The sequence below is a fragment of the Lactuca serriola genome, chromosome 1 (assembly GCF_051521515.1).
Source record: "Lactuca serriola cultivar US96UC23 chromosome 1, Lser_US96UC23_V15, whole genome shotgun sequence".
Lineage (NCBI taxonomy): Eukaryota > Viridiplantae > Streptophyta > Magnoliopsida > Asterales > Asteraceae > Lactuca > Lactuca serriola.
Genome location: NC_136408.1, coordinates 134,427,220 through 134,446,241, shown reverse-complemented (window position 1 = coordinate 134,446,241; position 19,022 = coordinate 134,427,220).

Genomic DNA, 19,022 nt, shown 5'->3' with positions numbered 1-19,022 from the left:
TTTCTGGGAACAAATTCCGCAACATTTTTATAAAATGAAGTACTCTGATTTTTATAAAGCATAAACAACACCGGTCTTTTCTGGCCGTGAAAATGGGGATGTCACAGTTGGTATCAGAGCATTAGTTTAAGCGAACTAGGAATATGGATTTATTTCTAGACTTAAACTTAGAATGCTAAGCGATGATTGTGAGGTGTGAGCACTAGATTATTTTAGGAATTATGCCTAAAATGCTTTTATGTGCTAAATGCTTTATGCCTTATATGCTGTTATTTATTCGGATCTATGGTCTGTTGCCGACCGGATCTGGAAACCTTATGTGTTTAGGATTCTAAGCGTTTAACTACGATATTAGAACTAGCATATAAACGTTTCGGAGTGATAAGAATGATTTAAACGTCAATCCTAAGTAAAGGTCTAGATTCACCTCATTCAGTGTATAGATCAAGATGGCAAGAACCCGTAGCGGAAACGTGAATGCAAATGGGAACCGAGATCAACCCCTAGCGATTGAGCAAATACCGGTTGTGGTAGCCGCTGCTGAGCCAATAACGATGGCAGGAGTGCAAGCAATGATCCAAGCGATGTTGGATCGTCAAATGGAGGAAACCAGACGTTTGATCCAGCAAAATCGAGAGGAAGCGACTATTCAGATCGAACAGCCCGAGTTAAATGAAGGGCAGACTGAGGAGGGGAACTACAGTGGGACTGTTGGTCAAGTCAACCCACCAATAGTTCGACAAAACAACCAATATGACGAAGTCGAGAGGAATGGATGCAAGTACAAGGATTTTCTGACTTGCAAGCCATCGACTTTCACTGGAAAGGAATCATTTATGGTGTATGGGGACAAACGCAGAGTGAATTCTGGAATCATCTCCCTGATGAAAGCCAGGAAATGTTTGTCCAAAGGATGTGCATCATACTTGGCATTCGTAATCGATGCCAAGAAGGAGAAGAAAGAGGTGCAGAATATACCGGTTGTGTGTGATTATCCGGAAGTCTTTCCCGAAGATCTTCCCGGATTACCACCTGATAGGCAAGTGGAGTTTCATATAGACTTGTTACCAGGAACAACACCGATAGCAAAGGCACCTTACCGATTAGCACCGACGGAGATGAAGGAGCTTATGACGCAACTTCAGGAGCTGTTGGACAACGGTTTCATTTGACCTAGTTCATCACCCTGGGGAGCTCCGGTGTTATTCGTGAAGAAGAAAGACGGAAGTATGAGAATGTGTATAGACTACCGAGAGCTGAATAAGGCAACGGTGAAGAACAAGTATCCATTGCCGAGGATTGATGACCTATTCGATCAGCTGCAAGGTTCGAGCTACTTCTCAAAGATCGATCTTAGGTCAGGATATCATCAGCTAAAGGTGAGAAAGCAGGATATTGAGAAGACTGCATTCAGAACGAGATATGGACACTATGAGTTCTTGGTTATGTCATTCGGGCTAACCAATGCTCCCGCAGCATTCATGGATTTGCTGAATAGGGTTTGTAAACCATTCCTCGATAAATCCGTGATAGTGTTCATCGACGACATTCTCATCTACTCAAAAAGCCAAGAGGAGCATGGAAAGCATCTACGGGAAGTATTAGAAGTGTTGAAGAAGGAGAAGCTTTTTGCAAAGTTCTCCAAATGCGACTTTTGGATACGGGAAGTCCAATTCTTGGGTTATGTTGTTAACCAGGAGGGAATAATGGTTGACCCCGCAAAGATCGAGGCTGTGATGAAGTGGGAACGTCCGAAAAGTCCCACGGAAATTCGAAGCTTTCTAGGATTAGCCGGATATTATCGACGATTTATCCAAGGCTTTTCTTCGATAGCTGCTCCATTAACAGCTTTGACTCATAAAGGAGCTACATATACGTGGAGTGAGAAACACGATGAGGCATTCGAGAAACTAAAGAAGAAGTTATGTGAAGCACCGATACTTTCTCTACCCGATGGAGTCGAAGATTTCGCGGTTTATAGTGATGCTTCTGGAGTCGGGTTGGGTTGTGTTCTGACCCAAAGAGAAAAGGTGATAGCATACGCATCTCGACAATTGAAAGAGCACGAAAAGAACTACCCCACTCATGATCTGGAGTTGGCAGCAGTAGTATTTGCCTTAAAGATATGGAGGCATTACCTCTACGGCACGAAGTGCAAGCTCTTCACTGATCATAAGAGTCTCCAGTACCTCTTTAATCAGAAGGAGTTGAACATGAGGCAACAACGTTGGCTAGAACTTCTCAAGGACTACGACTGTGAGATACTTTACCACCCAGGTAAAGCAAATATTGTTGCTGATGCTCTCAGTCGGAAAGTCAATCTTGAAAGGAAAAGGCCAAGAGCGTTAAGAATTGAAGTCGTCTCGACAATTGTGGAAAGCATCAGGAAAGCTCAAGAAGAAGCTTTAGAGAAAAATGACCGAAAGGAAGAACGTTTGGGAAGAACGTTAGTGTTCGGTACAAACAGTTGTGGACTGAAGGTATTCCAAGATCGAATTTGGGTACCTAAGACGGGAGGAATAAGAGATCTTCTAATGGAAGAAGCACACAAGACCATGTACTCGATTCATCCCGGTAGCACTAAGATGTATAGGGACCTAAAACCCTACTACTGGTGGCCGACGATGAAGCTCGATGTTGCGAAGTATGTGGTCGAGTGCGTAACATGTGCGAGGGTTAAGGCACAACATCAGAAACCGTATGGGAGTTTAGAACCCTTACCTGTACCCATGGGTAAATGGGAAGACATCACCATGGATTTTGTGACTAAACTGCCCAGGACGAAGAACGGTCACGACATGATTTGGGTAGTCGTGGATCGTTTCACCAAGAGTGCACACTTCATAGCAGCCAACGAGAAGTGGTCTATGGATAAGCTCGCAAATGCTTACGTGAAGGAAATTGTAAGACTTCACGGTGTCCCTCTTACGATTGTATCAGATCGTGATAGTCGTTTCACGTCAAGGTTTTGGAGGAGTCTACAAGAGGAGTTAGGTACAAAGTTGTGTTTGAGTACTGCTTACCATCCGCAAACTGATGGTCAGAGCGAAAGAACGATTCAGACGCTGGAAGATATGTTGAGAGCATGTACCCTCGAATGCCAAGGGAATTGGGACGAGCACTTACCTCTGGTAGAATTTTCCTACAACAATAGTTTTCACTCGAGCATCAAGATGGCTCCTTATCAAGCCTTGTATGGGCAGAAGTGTCGTACGCCGTCTTGTTGGCTTGAAGCCGGAGAGAAGCAGTTTATGGGCCCCGAGATAGTCCATGAGACTGCTGAGAAGTTGAAGGTGATTAGGGAAAGGATGTTAGCAGCCCAGGATCGTCAGAAGAGCTATGCTGACAAGAAAAGACGACCGATAACTTTCGAAGTTGGGGATTCCGTTTTGCTTAAAGTCTCACCGTGGAAGGGACTTATACGATTTGGGAAACGAGGAAAGTTGAGTCCAAGGTTTATTGGACCGTTCAAAGTTCTTTAGAAGATAGGGAACCAAGCTTACAAGCTGGAATTGCCCGAAGAACTCAATGGTATTCATAACACCTTCCATGTGTGTTATTTGAGGAAATTCACGGGAGATGTTCCCGACATAATTCCAATCTCAGAGTTAAGGATGGATGAAAATAAAAGGTTGATCGAAGAGCCTGAGGCAATTGTTGACCGTAAGACTAAGAAGTTACGACGCAAGATGGTCGACTTGGTGCTAGTCCGATGGAAACATTCGAATGGGCCGAATCTCACTTGGGAAACAGAGGATGACATGATGAGTCGCTATCCACATCTGTTTGCTGATGCATGATTCCGGGACGGAATCATCCTAAGGGGGAGAGAATTGTAACGCCCGGGTTTCAGGGCTAAGCATTTTTTTCAATATAATAGTCTAGGTCAACTCTTGTAACTCTTTTTGAAGTAATAAAGATGAAATATTTGAGTATTATGTGAATTATATGTGTTTATTATTTAATTATAAATGTATAATTAATAAAGAATAAAAATGAGCGTCAAAATTAAAGTGTGAGATAATCCTAATATCTCTACATAAAGTTGTAGAATATGTCTCAAGGTTTCCGTGCATATAAGGAACGCCGAAATCCGAGTTATAACGAAGAAGTTATGACCCGTCGAAGTTTCACGACAGAACCGGCACGATACCGGGAAGCGTGAATAGTGAATTTATGATAGAGCGAGATTTAGCCTTATTGATCTAAACGAAAGTCGTAGAATATGTTAAACTAAGAACATCGATAAAAAGAACGCCCAAATCTGACTTCGTATGAGGAAGTTATGATTTTTCTAAGATTTAGCATAGGAGTGCACGACCCGAAATCTGAATTTTAGATCGGTCGATTTTTAGCCGACGGGATCTAAATGAAAGTTGTAGTACTCGTAAATACCAATGCGTGGATATAAAGAATGTTGATAATAGAGCTCGTATGCGAAAGATATGGACGAAGCTTAGTCCCTACTTTTCGAGCGCGGCGAATTCGATACAGTTTTGTAAATCCGAGATAAAATGAGAATTAGCCAACGAGGTCTAAATGAGAGTTGAAGATCTCATTAATAGAAACTCAACGGTAAAAAGACAGACAAAAATGGAGCTCGTATGCGAAAGTTATGGACGAAGCTTAGTCCCTACTTTTCGAGCGCGGCGAATTCGATACAGTTTTGTAAATCCGAGATAGAATGAGAATTAGCCAACGAGGTCTAAATGAAAGTTGAAGATCTCATTAATAGGAACTCAACGGTAAAAAGACAGACAAAAACGGAGCTCGTATGCAAAAGTTACGGACGAAGCTTAGAGACTACTTTACTATAAAACTCCTATAAATACAAGGGTGAACTCCTCATATTTTCTTCACACCATAAGCCTCTCTTTCTCTCTCTAACTTCTCTCTAGCCTCCCTAAACCCCTCCCAAGTCTACGGAACCTCCCTAGCACGAGAAGAAAGCCCCGGAGCGCCCGACGGCTCCGAGAAGAAAAGCTTTCGGCTTGGAAACGCTGCTCCAGCGAAGCCCGGTTTTTAATAAAAAACTCGCTGTAAGTGAGCTACGCCTATACTATATTTAATATAGATTTTATTTAATTATAGTAACATTATTAGGACCTTAAAATAATTATTTGGGCTATTATTATGAGTTATATTGAGTGTTATTTAACGCTTATATAATAGTAATAATAGCTAGACTATTAATTAGTCGTGGTTAACGTTAAAAACTAAACCCTAGTGGTATTGATAGTAGGTTTTGTCGAGGAAAATTGTTTTGAGATAACGAAGTGCTGTCTGAGTTCGGAATCACCACGTAATCAGGTGAGTGCATGGTCTCTTTCATCTTACACATAGATATGAAGTATTTTAATATAAATTACGTGTTATGTGTGCATATTGTCTGAATACTTGTTGTCTATGCTGGTGAAAGATTTTTATACATGTTTTAAATGATGTAAACTGTATAAAGTATTTTATATCTACAAAATATGTTGGGTAAAACATGGGTAGATGAATGATGATGGATAAAAGCTGAAATAAAGGAACATTAGTAGTACGGACCTAGTGCCCTATAGGTATACATTGGCAGCAGTGGACCTAGTACCCTATAGATGAGCACTGGCAGCTGCGCCACAACCCGTAGATGATTTAGATCTACGGTAAACATCCTAGCAGCTGCGCTCTAAGGATAGTATCGGCAGTTGCGCCTAATAGGGAGCCTTATGACCATGAAAGTAGTGTTTAAAGGTCAATACCGGCAGAAGCGCCTCATAGAAAATGTCCTAATTCTGGCAGCTGAGCCTAAGTGACAATATTAGCAGCTGCGCTTGACCAATGTGTCATTGGCAACAATGGACTTCATGTTGTTTCCTTAGGATGATCCTTAGGAATGAATGAATGAGAAATAGCTGATTGTTAGGGTAGATCCTTAAGAATAAAGAAGATAATGGGGATGGGTAATTGGGTTGATTGTTTGATTGTTTAAACATAATAATTATATTATTGTGGGTTGAAAACCCTATGTACTCACCAGGTTTCCCAACCTGACCCACTCAGTTTATTTATATCACAGGTGTTGATATGAAGTGACATTACACTGAGAGATTTAAAGAGATGTAGATCACTAGTGTAAATAATTGTAAGTTCTGTTTATGCTTATGTTTCTGTATTAACGATGACATCCCAAACGTTTTAAAATGAAATAAATACGTTTCTTCGAAAATGTTTTAATAACGTATTTACCATGTTTTTCTCGGAACAAATTCCGCAACATTTTTATAAAATGAAGTATTCTGATTTTTATAAAGCATAAACAACATCGGTCTTTTCTGGCCGTGAAAATGGGGATGTCACATGTCAGGAACTCGTCCTTTAGCTAACTGAGTGTCGCCCACCTCAGCCAAGCACAGAGGCGATCTGCACTTTCGGCCATACATGGCTTCAAATGGAGTAGCCTTTATGCTCGTGTGATAACTATTGTTGTCGGAAAACTCGAAAAGGGTTAAATGAGTATCCCATGCCTTCCCAAAGTCTTTCACGCAGGCTCGCAACATATCTTCCAATGTCTAAATAGTCCTCTCAATTTTTCCGTCGGTTTGTGGATATGATAGGTTGTACTCATGTCCAGCCTAGTTCCTAGGGAACTTTGTAGCGACTGCCAGAACCTCGAAGTGAATCTACTATCTATTTCTGAGATAATAGATATGGGAACACCATGCAGTCGTACTATTTCCCTAATGTAAGTTTTGGTTAGTTTCTCCATCTTATCAGTCTCTTTAATAGGCAAGAAGTCTGCAGACTTTGTTAACATGTCTGCGATCACCCATATGGTATCAAGACCATCCGTTGTCTTGGGAAACTTGGCTATGAAGTCCATCGTGATCCACTCCCAAGTCCATTCAGGTATCTCCGGTTGTTGAAGTGGACCTGATGGTTTCTAGTATTCGACCTTAACCATGGCACAAGTAAGACATTTACTCTCAAAGGTAGCAGTGTATTCTTTCATGTTAGGCCATCAGTATAACTTTTTACGATCCAAATACATCTTATCTGAACCTGGGTGGACGGAATAACGAGTGTTGTGTGCTTCTGTCATGACCAAGTCTCTGGAACCACCGTCTTTCGTTGTCCAGATCCGATCCATGAGGTAAAAAGCTCTGCCACCCTTAATCACCAAGTTCTTATCCATTCCTCTTAGGGATTCAACCGCCGCATTTTCAGGTTTCAAAGCTTCGAGCGAAGCCTCCTTAATTTTTGTGGACAAGTGGGAATGGATAGTCATGGGCAATGATTTGACAATACGACCAGAGTATTCCTTTCGACTCAGGGCGTCACCTGTTACGTTGGCCTTGCCGGGATGATAATGAATTTCACATTCGTAATGACTAAGTAGCTCGACCCACTATGACAACCCGAAATTTTTGTTATGTACAAACAATATCACTTCAATAGAAGTTATAACAGTCATAGTTAATTTTCAGACATTTTCGTGTAAGTTTGAGAAATTTAGGATTTACACTTCGGGAAATATCAGGAGAGTGGATGCACTAGCGTTTTGTGCAGCACTGTTATTCCTACACTCTATTATATTAGAGATCATTTCAGGAATAAAATATTTTCTGCCAAAAATCTTAGGACTATCAATAGAATTCTGAACCAAATTCATTCATTATTCGCATTTCCAACTAGAGAAAAGCCATTTTCTCTCTCACGGATCTTCGGGTTTTTATACCAAAACATTAGTAGCTCTCTCTAGTAGTGTTATATAGCTCTTAATGTGTTTATAACATAGATTACATAGCTACATCACTAGATTTAGGAGTTTACTCCCCAAGGTGTTCTTGGGCGGTAAACTCCAAAAAACAATGTCTAGCCTTTCCCTCGTGATATATTACTACCTTAGGGATGTATATAAGTGTATTTGGGACATGAAAACAACCAAGAAACACAAAAGTTTGGGTGTTCACGGCCCAAGAAGATCTTGGACCATGAACTCCAAAAACTGTGACCAAAGTGTACCATTTGTGCACCTAAAGCCTTGGACACTTACATAGAATTGTTTCCACCTAAATCAAGGACATAAAACACATCAAAAACACTTCCCAAAGTGAGTTTACGGCCCTAATAAGGTTCTTGGGCCGTGAGCATCAAACTAAGGCACCAAAGTGTGCCTAAAGCCTTCATTTGCTTTAAGTAAAGGTCTAGAACCTATCCTACATATGCATGAGACTTGAAAGCATCAAAAACACCCTTCCTTAAGAGTTTACAGCCGCAAACTCAAAAGGAAATGGCCTTAGGGCCGTAAACTCCTCAAAGGAGTGTTTCTATGCCCTAAACCCTTCCAACAATTAAACAACCAAGTTGGAATACTTCTAGGGATCATTTGGAACTTCAAAACACAAAATACTACCAAGCTTCGGAGTTCACAGCCGTGAACTCAAGAGTTTACAACCGTAAACTCCATGTGTGATGCTATATGGAGAGTAAACTCATGTATAGGGTCCTTTGGAACCCTAAACCCAAGTACCTTGTCCCACAATAACTTAGATGCAATCCTTAGGGCTTATAACACTTATATAAAGTGTTTATTATGTTCTAGGATGTCTTAACATTATCAATTAGTAATTTAAGACTAACTGAGTGCACATATGTGTGATTATATGTTCATTAGGATCGTAGTGTGTGTACAAGTAGAAAACAGTATGTTATTAAATCATTGATATGTATTTTATAACTGTGTTTTCATTCAACAGATTTCACATACTACAAATATGTGATGCATGAAATGGTTTTCTATCTTAAAAACACTTTGTTATCAAAAGTATTACTTTGAAATGTTTATTTAAAATGACATCAAGTCACTCCTTATTGAAATTTCAAAAGTATTACTTTGAAATCTTTCATTCGGTTTTCCCACACTCTTGTATAGTAAGAGTGTATAAACCTACTTGAACAACCAATTACCTTTCAGTTAATTATCATAGAGATAGTTAGAAGATACAAAACATTATTCCTATTACAAGGAATCACACAAGATTCAGTTCATTCATGAGTCTATACCAGTACATTACCTGATACATGAGTACATCTACATATGCTTACATGATACATGAATATGCTTACATGAACACATTACATGAATACCTTTACGTAGATACCTTTACCTGTGTATACTTACATGAATACTTGAACTACGATTCACAAGGATGAATTATTAGTACTTTTAGTAAATCATCCTGCGTATCCCAGTTCAACGGGAGTCAGTTACGGGACTAACCATTCCTGGAACCACTGTTCGCTACAGAGGTTAATGGACATCTATGGATGCCTAAGGTTACTACTTATATTAGGAGTCAGTTACGGGACTAACCATTCCTGGAACCTACTGTTCGCTGTAGAGGTTAATCGGAAAATCTTCGGATGTTCATTAGGTTATTCTTTTCGCTTACCGCGATGTTGTGTTAGCCCTAGTACCTCCGGATAACACTTACATTATTACATATTTCCTATTACTTTATTTTGTTATATATTCACATAAACGAGGAGTTAGACTAAGTACTCACAGTACTTGTCAATAGAAAGGAAAAACTATCATTTTACTTACAAAAAATTCGGGTCTTGGTAGAAGACTACATCTCAAACTAATAGGAAATAAGGGATTTCCTAGAGTTTTCCATACTTATATCAACATTTTCATTTAAAGATTTAGATGGCATTCATAATAGCTTTTCAAACAAGGCAATGACACTTAAATAATTATGAATTCACCAGCTTTAAGCTGATACTCGCTTTCGAAATAACTTGTATTCTCAGGTCAATAGTAGACAAGTACGATGGCCAGGTTTTGAGAAGAAGGAGCACAGACAAGTCTCGTCTTCTATTTTGATTATATATTTTTGGTGTCTTATTACAATGAAAGAACAGACATGTATTAAAACTTTACTTATAATGCAATGGATGATGTTGTTGCTTGTTTAGTATTTTACATTGTTGTGATACTGTACATGATGTCCTCCACTCCTGAATGTTTCCGCCGTTCTTGGTATTGGGGTGTGACAAATTGGTATCAGAGCATTGTTTATAGTGAATAAAGTATATCAACCCATAAAAGATATACCAACTATAAATACAAATGGATTAAAACACTCTGTTTAAGAGTTATACTTTTAAATAATAAAATATTTAAGTAAGTATATGTGCCTGCATTCATACTAAAACCAATGTCACAATGAGAAGAACAAAAGTATTACGATTGTTGAATATCACAAGTAAGCCTGGGGATATATAGTTAGTCTTGGGAATGTCATAGCCTGATCAACTATGCTGGTCCGAGGAGTGATTAGCATATGCCCAAGAATGGTTGTGATATGGAAACAAGTCTAAAAACTTACCAACACAACCATAAAGAAATACCATAGGGGTATTTGGTCTTACTGTAATTATCTTAGTCAGTTAGTCCATTTAGCTTTTTCTCATATCCCTTTTCTCGCGTAGATTAAAATGGTTGGATTTCACCATGGCGATCCGTACTTCCCAAAACAAGGCAATGCTGGTTGGCTAGAGGCAGAACCAGAAGATGATCACCAAATCCCTTTGGATGATCACCATGCTGAGGGTTTTTCCGATAGTTCTGACTCGAAGCCTGAAGTCAACAACCTACCCCCAGATGCTCAAAACCCAAGCCTAAACCCCCATCCTGCATTTCAAGGACCCACACCTCTATGGGCCACAAACTTGAATACATGGAGCCAGGAACAAGGTCAGCCCATTCCCTACAATGGAGACCAAAGTTTCTACAACCTCACTGAAGGAGGTTCTGCTGATAGAGTCCTACCAATCATGGTGCGTAGGATTTCCGGGAACACGATAATGGCTTAGGCGACTATCAATCAAGTCGTGGAAGTTGACGCCAACTCTGGTGTTAACACTGTCCAGATTCACCAACTAGAATCTGCTCATGAAAGGACTCTGGTCCGCAATGCAAATCTGCAGAGGGAACTTGTTGAAACTCGAGCTGAAGTTAGAGAACTTCGAGCTCAACAAGCGAGAGCGGACAGACGTATAAGGGACATAGAACACCTACTATCGGGATCGAGGACTCATGCTAGCAGTTCCCATCACCGATATAATCTCGTCGACTCATCTTTTGGATATAACCTAGTTTATGTAAAACTTTTGTCTAGTTTCCTGTCTTTATAAATCTTAGACCTGTTAGGTCTTGATCTAGTCTTAATTCTTTCAAAATTTTCCATCTTGGTTGATGTAAAGACTACTTCTAGGCCATTTTTCCCGAACTTGTTACATCTGTAATTCCAGTATTATTGACAGATATCTAATCTTATGGAAATTATTATCCAAATGCTGTCATCTTCAATTAGTCATTCTATTCATTCTGTTGTTGGGCTATGGGGAGTTAGTCCATGAGACACATTCATTATTCATTTATTCTTATCCATGTCATCATCTTTTAAACGTATAGTTAATGATGCCGCCATGCAGAAATCGCAGGCGTAACCCAAACAATGAAGCACCGATACCACCACCTGAACGTCTTCAACCACCTACTCCTTTCGATGCCAATATGTTCCAGGCAGCTTTCACAGCAGCAGTTGTAGCTGTTGTGTCAGCAATCAACGATCGTGTTCCTAGTTGATCGGGATCAGGTGCACCTCCCTCAAACCACGGCGAAAGCCATGGACACCATCGGGAATACACCTATAAGGACTTCACGAATGCTAAGCCCCACAACTTCAATGGTATTGGTGGGGTTATGGTGTTAAGGAAATGGATTGAAAAGATGGAATCTATCTTCGAAATCTGCGCTTGACAAGAAGGCAATAAGGTCAAGTTCGCAACTTGTACCTTCTCTAACAGAGCAATATCATGGTGGAACGACCATGTTAAGTATCTGACTTTGGTGGTGGTGTATTCCATTAGCTGGGAAAAGTTGAAGGACATGCTGATGAAAGAGTACTGCCCTCGCGGTGAAGTACAAAAACTCGAGCAGGAATTCTGGGGTCTACGAATGGTTGGATCCGACATCACAACCTACATAAATAGGTTCTGTGATCTGGCACACCTATGCCCTGATATGGTTGCTCTCGAGAGCAAAAAGATAGAAAGGTATATATGGGGACTGTTGTAATGCCCGCAGATCTGGGCTAGTCAAATAAGAGGCAATAAGTGTCGAAAACGACTTTTCGACAGAAGCTTATCATTTATTTGAACCAAGTTGTAGTATATGTCACTAGGTTTCTGTACATATAAAGAACGCCGAAATCCGAGTTATAACGAAAAAGTTATGACCCGTCGAGGTTTAGCGACGGAACCGGCATGACACCGCGAAGACGTAAATAGCGAATTTATGATAGAGCGACTTTTAGCCTTAGTAATCTAAATGAAAGTCATAGAATATGTTAACTTGATAACGTCCATAAAAAGAACGCCCAAATCTGACTTCGTATGAGGAAGTTATGATTTTTCGAAGTTTCGGTTTAGCGGTGTACAGCCCGAACTTCGAGTATTAGATCGAGCTATTTTTAGCCGACACAACCTAAACGAGAATCGAAGATCTCGTTATTAGTAGCGTAACGATAAAAAGACAGACAAAAATGGACATCAGATGAAGAAGTTATGAGATTTTAACGGACCAATTCTGTCCCGGCCTGTTAAAAATATAACTTTAAAAATAAAGTCAAACTTAGCCGACGAAGTCTAAACAAAAGTTGTAAAGTACGTTCCCGCCTACGCGTGAATATAAAGAACGTCAAAAACGGAGTTAGTATGAATGAGTTATAAAATATAATAGCATATTTACGTATTAAAATAAAGTATAAATCATATATACGTACACATATATATACATATGTATATATCATTAAAAAGGTATCGACGATGCGGTCATTATAAGACTCATGTTGAGTTCTTTCGACATTAGTTTAGTGCAAATATTGTTAAATCTATTTAAAATAGTATTACAAAGGGGTGTTTAGTTGTTTATATAACTATAAGGTCATTAAGTAATTATGGAGGGTAGTTTTTGTAAATTCAATTACTATAAATAAGAGGCTTGGGCTCTCATATTTCTTGCACCATTCTCTTGATTCAAGAGTCTTTCTCTCCTTATCCCCCGAGCATTTCGGTCCCTCGCGATTCGACTTCTCTTTGTGTAGTTTTAGTATAGTAAGGTGGGCGCTGAAGCGCTGCACGAATCTTTCTTAGAAAGATTCAGCGACGAAGTTCTGTCCGTACAGAGCCCGACTCCTAGCTAAAATCCTCTTGTAAGTAAGTTATGCTTACCCTATTTTAAATATAGTTTATATTTAAAATTTGTATTGTTATTAGAAATTTATAATCAATATTTGACCTATTATTATGACTTATATAAGTGTCGTTATAATATATTTTTAACTACTCGCGGTACGGGGAATCTGGTTTAAAGGGCCGCATAGGGTTGTTGGATTTCAAAAGTGCTATATGCCAAAATGGTCCTGCCCTCCGGTGTTTTATGTCTGGCCCCTGTCTGTACATAGTGGTTGGAAACTATTGTTTAAACGCTTATATAATAATAATAATAAGACTAATAATTAGTCACGGTAAATATTAGACTAAAATCTAGTGGTAATAATACTAGGTTTTGTCGAAGGAAATTATTTTAAAGTAAACAAAGCGCTGTCCGAGTACCGAGTCACCACCTTCTTAGGTGAGTGCATAGTTACTTTCATCTTACACATAGATATGAAGTATTTAATATATCTTGCGTGTTGTGAGTGCATAGTTACTTTCATCTTACACATAGATATGAAGTATTTAATATATATTACGTGTTGTGAGTGCATGGTCTGTTTCATCTTACACATAGATATGAAGTATTTTATTATAAATTACGTGCTACGTGTGCATATTGTCTGAATACTTGCTATCTATGCTGGTGAAAGATTTTTATACATGTTTTAAATGATGTAAACTGTATGAAGTATTTTATATCTACAAAATATGTTGGGTAAAACATGGGTAGATGAATGATGAGGGATAAAAGCTGGAATATAGGAACATTAGTAGCATGGACCTAGTGCCCTATAGGTATACATTGGCAGCAGTGGACCTAGTACCCTATAGATGGGCACTGGCAGCTGCGCCACAACTCGTAGATGTTTTAGATCTACGGTAAACGTCCTAGCAGTTGCGCTCTAAGGACAGTATCGGCAGCTGCGCCTAATAGGGAGCCTTATGACCATGACAGTGGCGTTAAAAGGTCAATACCGGCAGAAGCGCCTCATAGGAAATGTCCCAATTCTGACAGTTGCACCTAAGTGACAAGATTAGCAGCTGTGCTTGACCAAAGTGTCATTGGCAACAATGGACTTCCTGTTGTTTCCTTAGGATGATCCTTAGGAATGAATGAATGAGAAATAGCTGGTTCTTAGGGTAGATCCTTAAGAATAAAGAAGATAATGGGGATGGGTAATTGGGTTGATTCTTTGATTGTTAAAACATAATAATTATATTATTGTGGGTTGAAAACCCTATGTACTCACCAGGTTTCGCAACCTGACCCACTCAGTTTATTTGTATCATAGGTGTCGATATGAAGTGACATTACACTGAGAGATTTAAAAGAGATGTAGATCACTAGTGTAAATAAATGTAAGTTCTGTTTATGCTTATGTTTCTGTATTGACGATGACATCCCAAATGTTTTTAAAAGTGAATAAAAATATATTTCTTTAGAAATGCTTTGATAACGCGATTATCATGTTTTTCTGGGAACAAATTCCGCAGCATTTATATTAAAAGAAGTACTCTGATTTTTATAAAGCATAAACAAAATCGGTCTTTTCTGGCCATGAAAATGGGGATGTCACAACTGTCGCCCGAGATCCAGTCAAGTGTCTTAGCTTCTAGACCTATCACTTTCGATAGTGCCAAGGAACTGGCACAATCTCTCATAGATCACAGGAAACCTCAGAACCGAGGAATCCTCCAAGAGACAACAACCTGTGGCAATCAATGCTGCCACAGTAACTCCTGTTGTCCCTACGAACCCCTTACCAGCAAAAACATATGCTAGAACCCTTCCGAAGTGCACCAAGTGCAACTTCCACCACCACGTACCTTGCAAGGAGATGCAGTGCTCTAACTGCAACAGAAAGGGGCATACAACCCGTGTCTGCAGGACGCCAACAGCTCAGGCTGCCCAGGTTCCTAACGCCGGTATGGGCCAAACTTGCTACGGTTATGGCGAAGTGGGCCACTACAAGAGGAACTTCCCTAAAGCGGGGATGGTTGGAGTGGTAGGAAGAGTTATGGCCCTAGGCTACGAGGAAGTAGTAGCTGATCCTACGATAGTTACTGGTATGTTCCTCCTCGGTAACTCATATGCTTGCATAGTTTTCGACAGTGGAGCAGAGAGAAGTTTCGTAAGTCACAAATTTGCACACTTGCTTAAACAAAAACCACGTACATTAGATAATTTATTCACGGTAGAAATGGCTAACGGGAAAACAGAGAGTACAAACTGCATATACGTAGGTTGTACCTTAACTTTAGATAGCCATACTTTCAAGATAGATCTCATGCCAGTCCCAATTAAATATTTCGACGGTATCATCGGCATGGATTGGCTGAGTCTTCTTTGCACCGACATCATGTGATTTGAAAAAGCAGTTCGTCTTAACCTTCGTAACAACGAAGCATTAGTTATCTACGGCGACAAACCCAGTATGAGTCTTCGCATCATTTCGTGCATTCAAGCCCAGAAGTGCTTGCGAAAGTAGTACCATGCATTCCTCGCACACGTCGTTGATACAAGTCAAGAAACGAAAAACATTCAGAACATCCCATAAGTACGTGACTTTCCCGACAGTTTCCCAGAAGAGCTTCCCGGTTTACCACCGCAACGCCAAATCGAGTTCAGAATCGACTTAGTGCCAGGAGCTACCCCTGTAGCCAAATCTCCTTATCGTCTAGCACCGGACGAAATGCAGGAAATTTCCAGTCAACTTAACGAACTTATCAAGAAGGGATTCATTCGACCAAGCTTCTCACCATGCGGAGCACCGGTCCTGTTCGCCAAGAAGAAAGATGGATTGTTTCGCATGTGCATCGACTATAGAGAACTCAACAAGCTTACAATTAAAAATCATTATCCTTTGCCCCGCATTGACAATTTATTTGATCAACTTCAAGGAGCCAACTACTTCTCGAAGATAGATCTACGACCCGGATATCACCAACTACGAGTGTTAGAGGAGGATGTTCCCAAGACAACCTTCCGAACTCGTTATGGGCACTACGAGTTTGAAGTGATGACGTTCGGATTAACTAACGCGCCCACAATATTCATGGATCTGATGAATAGGGTGTGTCGTCCTTACTTGGATCAGTTCGTCATCGTCATCATTGATGACATACTCATCTACTCTCGAAGTAAGGAGGAACATAGCGAACATCTCCGTAAAATCTTAGAAACATTGCGGTCAGAGAAGCTCTATACGAAGTTCTCCAAGTGCGAATTTTGGATTCGGCGAGTCGAATTTTTGGGCCATGTTTTTAGCGAAGAGGGAATACACGTGGACCCTTCGAAAATCAAGGCCATCGAGAACTGGTCAGCACCGAAGACACCTACAGAAATTCGTCAATTTCTACGTCTGGCTGGCTACTATTGCAGGTTCATTCAGAACTTCTCCCGCATAGCAAAACCTCTTACAACACTGACCCAGAAGGGCATAGCCTTTGACTGGGAAGAGAAATAAGAAAGAGCGTTCCAAACGCTCAAGCGAGCCTTGTGCACCGCACCGATACTATCCCTCCCCAAAGGGATAGAAGACTTCGTTGTCTATTGCGATGCATCAAATCAAGGGCTCGGATGTGTTATGATGCAGCGAGGTCAACTCATAGCCTATACCTCGAGACAGCTGAAGACACATGAGGTTAACTACACCACCCACGATCTTGAGCTAGGAGCAGTTGTGTTTGCTTTGAAGATCTGGCGACACTACCTGTATGGTACAAAAAGCATGATCTTTACAGACCATAAGAGTCTACAACACATTTTCGACTAGAAGGAGCTCAACATGAGACAACGATGGTGTGTCGAGCTACTTAGTGATTACGAGTGTGATATTCGTTATCACCCGGGTAAAGCCAATGTAGTAGCCAACGCCATAAGTCGGAAAGAATATGCTGGTCGTAGAGTCAAATCTTTGACCCTAACTATCCATTCATACTTGTCCACGCAAATTAAGGAGGTTCAGCTCGATGTTTTGAAATTTGGAAATGTGGCTGGTGAATCCCTTAGAGGGATGGATAAGAACTTGGAAGTCAAGGGTGGCGGAGCCTTATACCTCATGGATCGGATCTGGACACCGAAACAAGGTGGCTTTAGAGACTTGGTCATGACGGAAGCTCACAACACTTGTTATTCCGTCCACCCGGGATCAGATAAGATGTATCTGGATCTTAAAAAGCTATACTGGTGGCCCAACATGAAAGCAGATATTGCTACCTTCGTGAGTAAATGCCTTACTTGTGCAAAGTTCAAGGTCGAATACCAGAAACCCTCCGGTCTCCTACAGCAACCGCAGATACCAGAATGGAAGTGGGAGCGGATCACTATGGACTTCATAACCAAGTTGCCCAAGACGACGGGTGGACTTGATTCCATATGGGTCATCGTCGATAGATTGACCAAGTCTGCACACTTCCTGCCGATCAAAGAAACAGACAAGATGGAGAAACTTGCCAGAACTTACATTAGGGAAATTGTAAGGTTGCACGGTGTTCCCTTTTCTATTATATTGGACAGAGATAGTAGATTAACTTCAAGGTTCTGGCAGTCATTACAAAGTTCCCTATGAACTAGGTTGGACATGAGTACAGCCTACCATCCACAGACCGACGGGCAAAGTGAGAGAACTATCTAAACCTTGGAAGATATGTTGAGTGCCTGTGTGATAGACTTTGGAAAAGCTTGGTTTACCCATTTACCCCTCGTCGAATTTTCCTACAATAACAGTTATCACACGAGCATAAAGGCAGCTCCATTCGAGGCCCTCTATGGCCGAAAGTGCAGATCCCCTCTGTGCTGGGCTGAAGTGGGTGATACCCAGTTAGCTAAGGGACGAATTCCCGAAAGCACTCTCACGGGTCCGGAGATCATTTGGGAAACGACAGAGAAGATCGTTCAAATTCGTGAACGATTGAAAGCCTCTAGAGACCGACAAAAAAGCTACGCTGACAAGCGAAGGAAACCGTTGGAATTCCAGGTGGGCGACCGAGTCCTACTGAAGGTCTCACCCTGGAAGGGCTTAATACTCTTTGGAAAGGGTGGGAAGCTCAATCCAAGATACATAGGGCCTTTCGAGATTCTCGCGAGAATCGGCCCTATAGCTTACAAACTCAATCTACCGCACGAGCTCAGTAACGTACATCCTACCTTCGATGTCTTGAACTTGAAAAAGTGTATGTCCGACGAGACTCTTGTTATTCCGCTCGACGAGATCGAGGTCAACGAGAGCCTCAACTTCATGGAGAAACCAGTAAAGATGATGGACCAAGAGGTCAAGCAAACAAAGCAGAGTCCTATCCCGATAGTGATGGTTCGCTGGAATGCAAACCGCGGACCTGAATTCACTTGGGAACGAGAGGATCAGATGAAACTGAAATACCCTCATCTTTTCGCTTAGTTATTTGTAACTTCTTATTTGCGTAAATTCTAATTTCGGGCCGAAATTCCTTCTAACGGGGGGATGATGTGACAACCCGAAATTTATGTTCTATACAAACAATATCACTTCAATAGAAGTTATAACAGTCACAGTTAATTTTCAGACTTTTTCGTGTAAGTTTGACTAATTCAGGGTTTACACTTCGGAAAATATCAGGAGAGTGGATGCACTAGGGTTTTGTGCAACACTGTTATTCCAACACTCTATTATATTAGAGATCATTTCAGGAATAAAATATGTTCTGCCAAAAATCTCAGGACTATAAATAGAATTTTGAACCAAATTCATTCATTATTCGCATTTCCA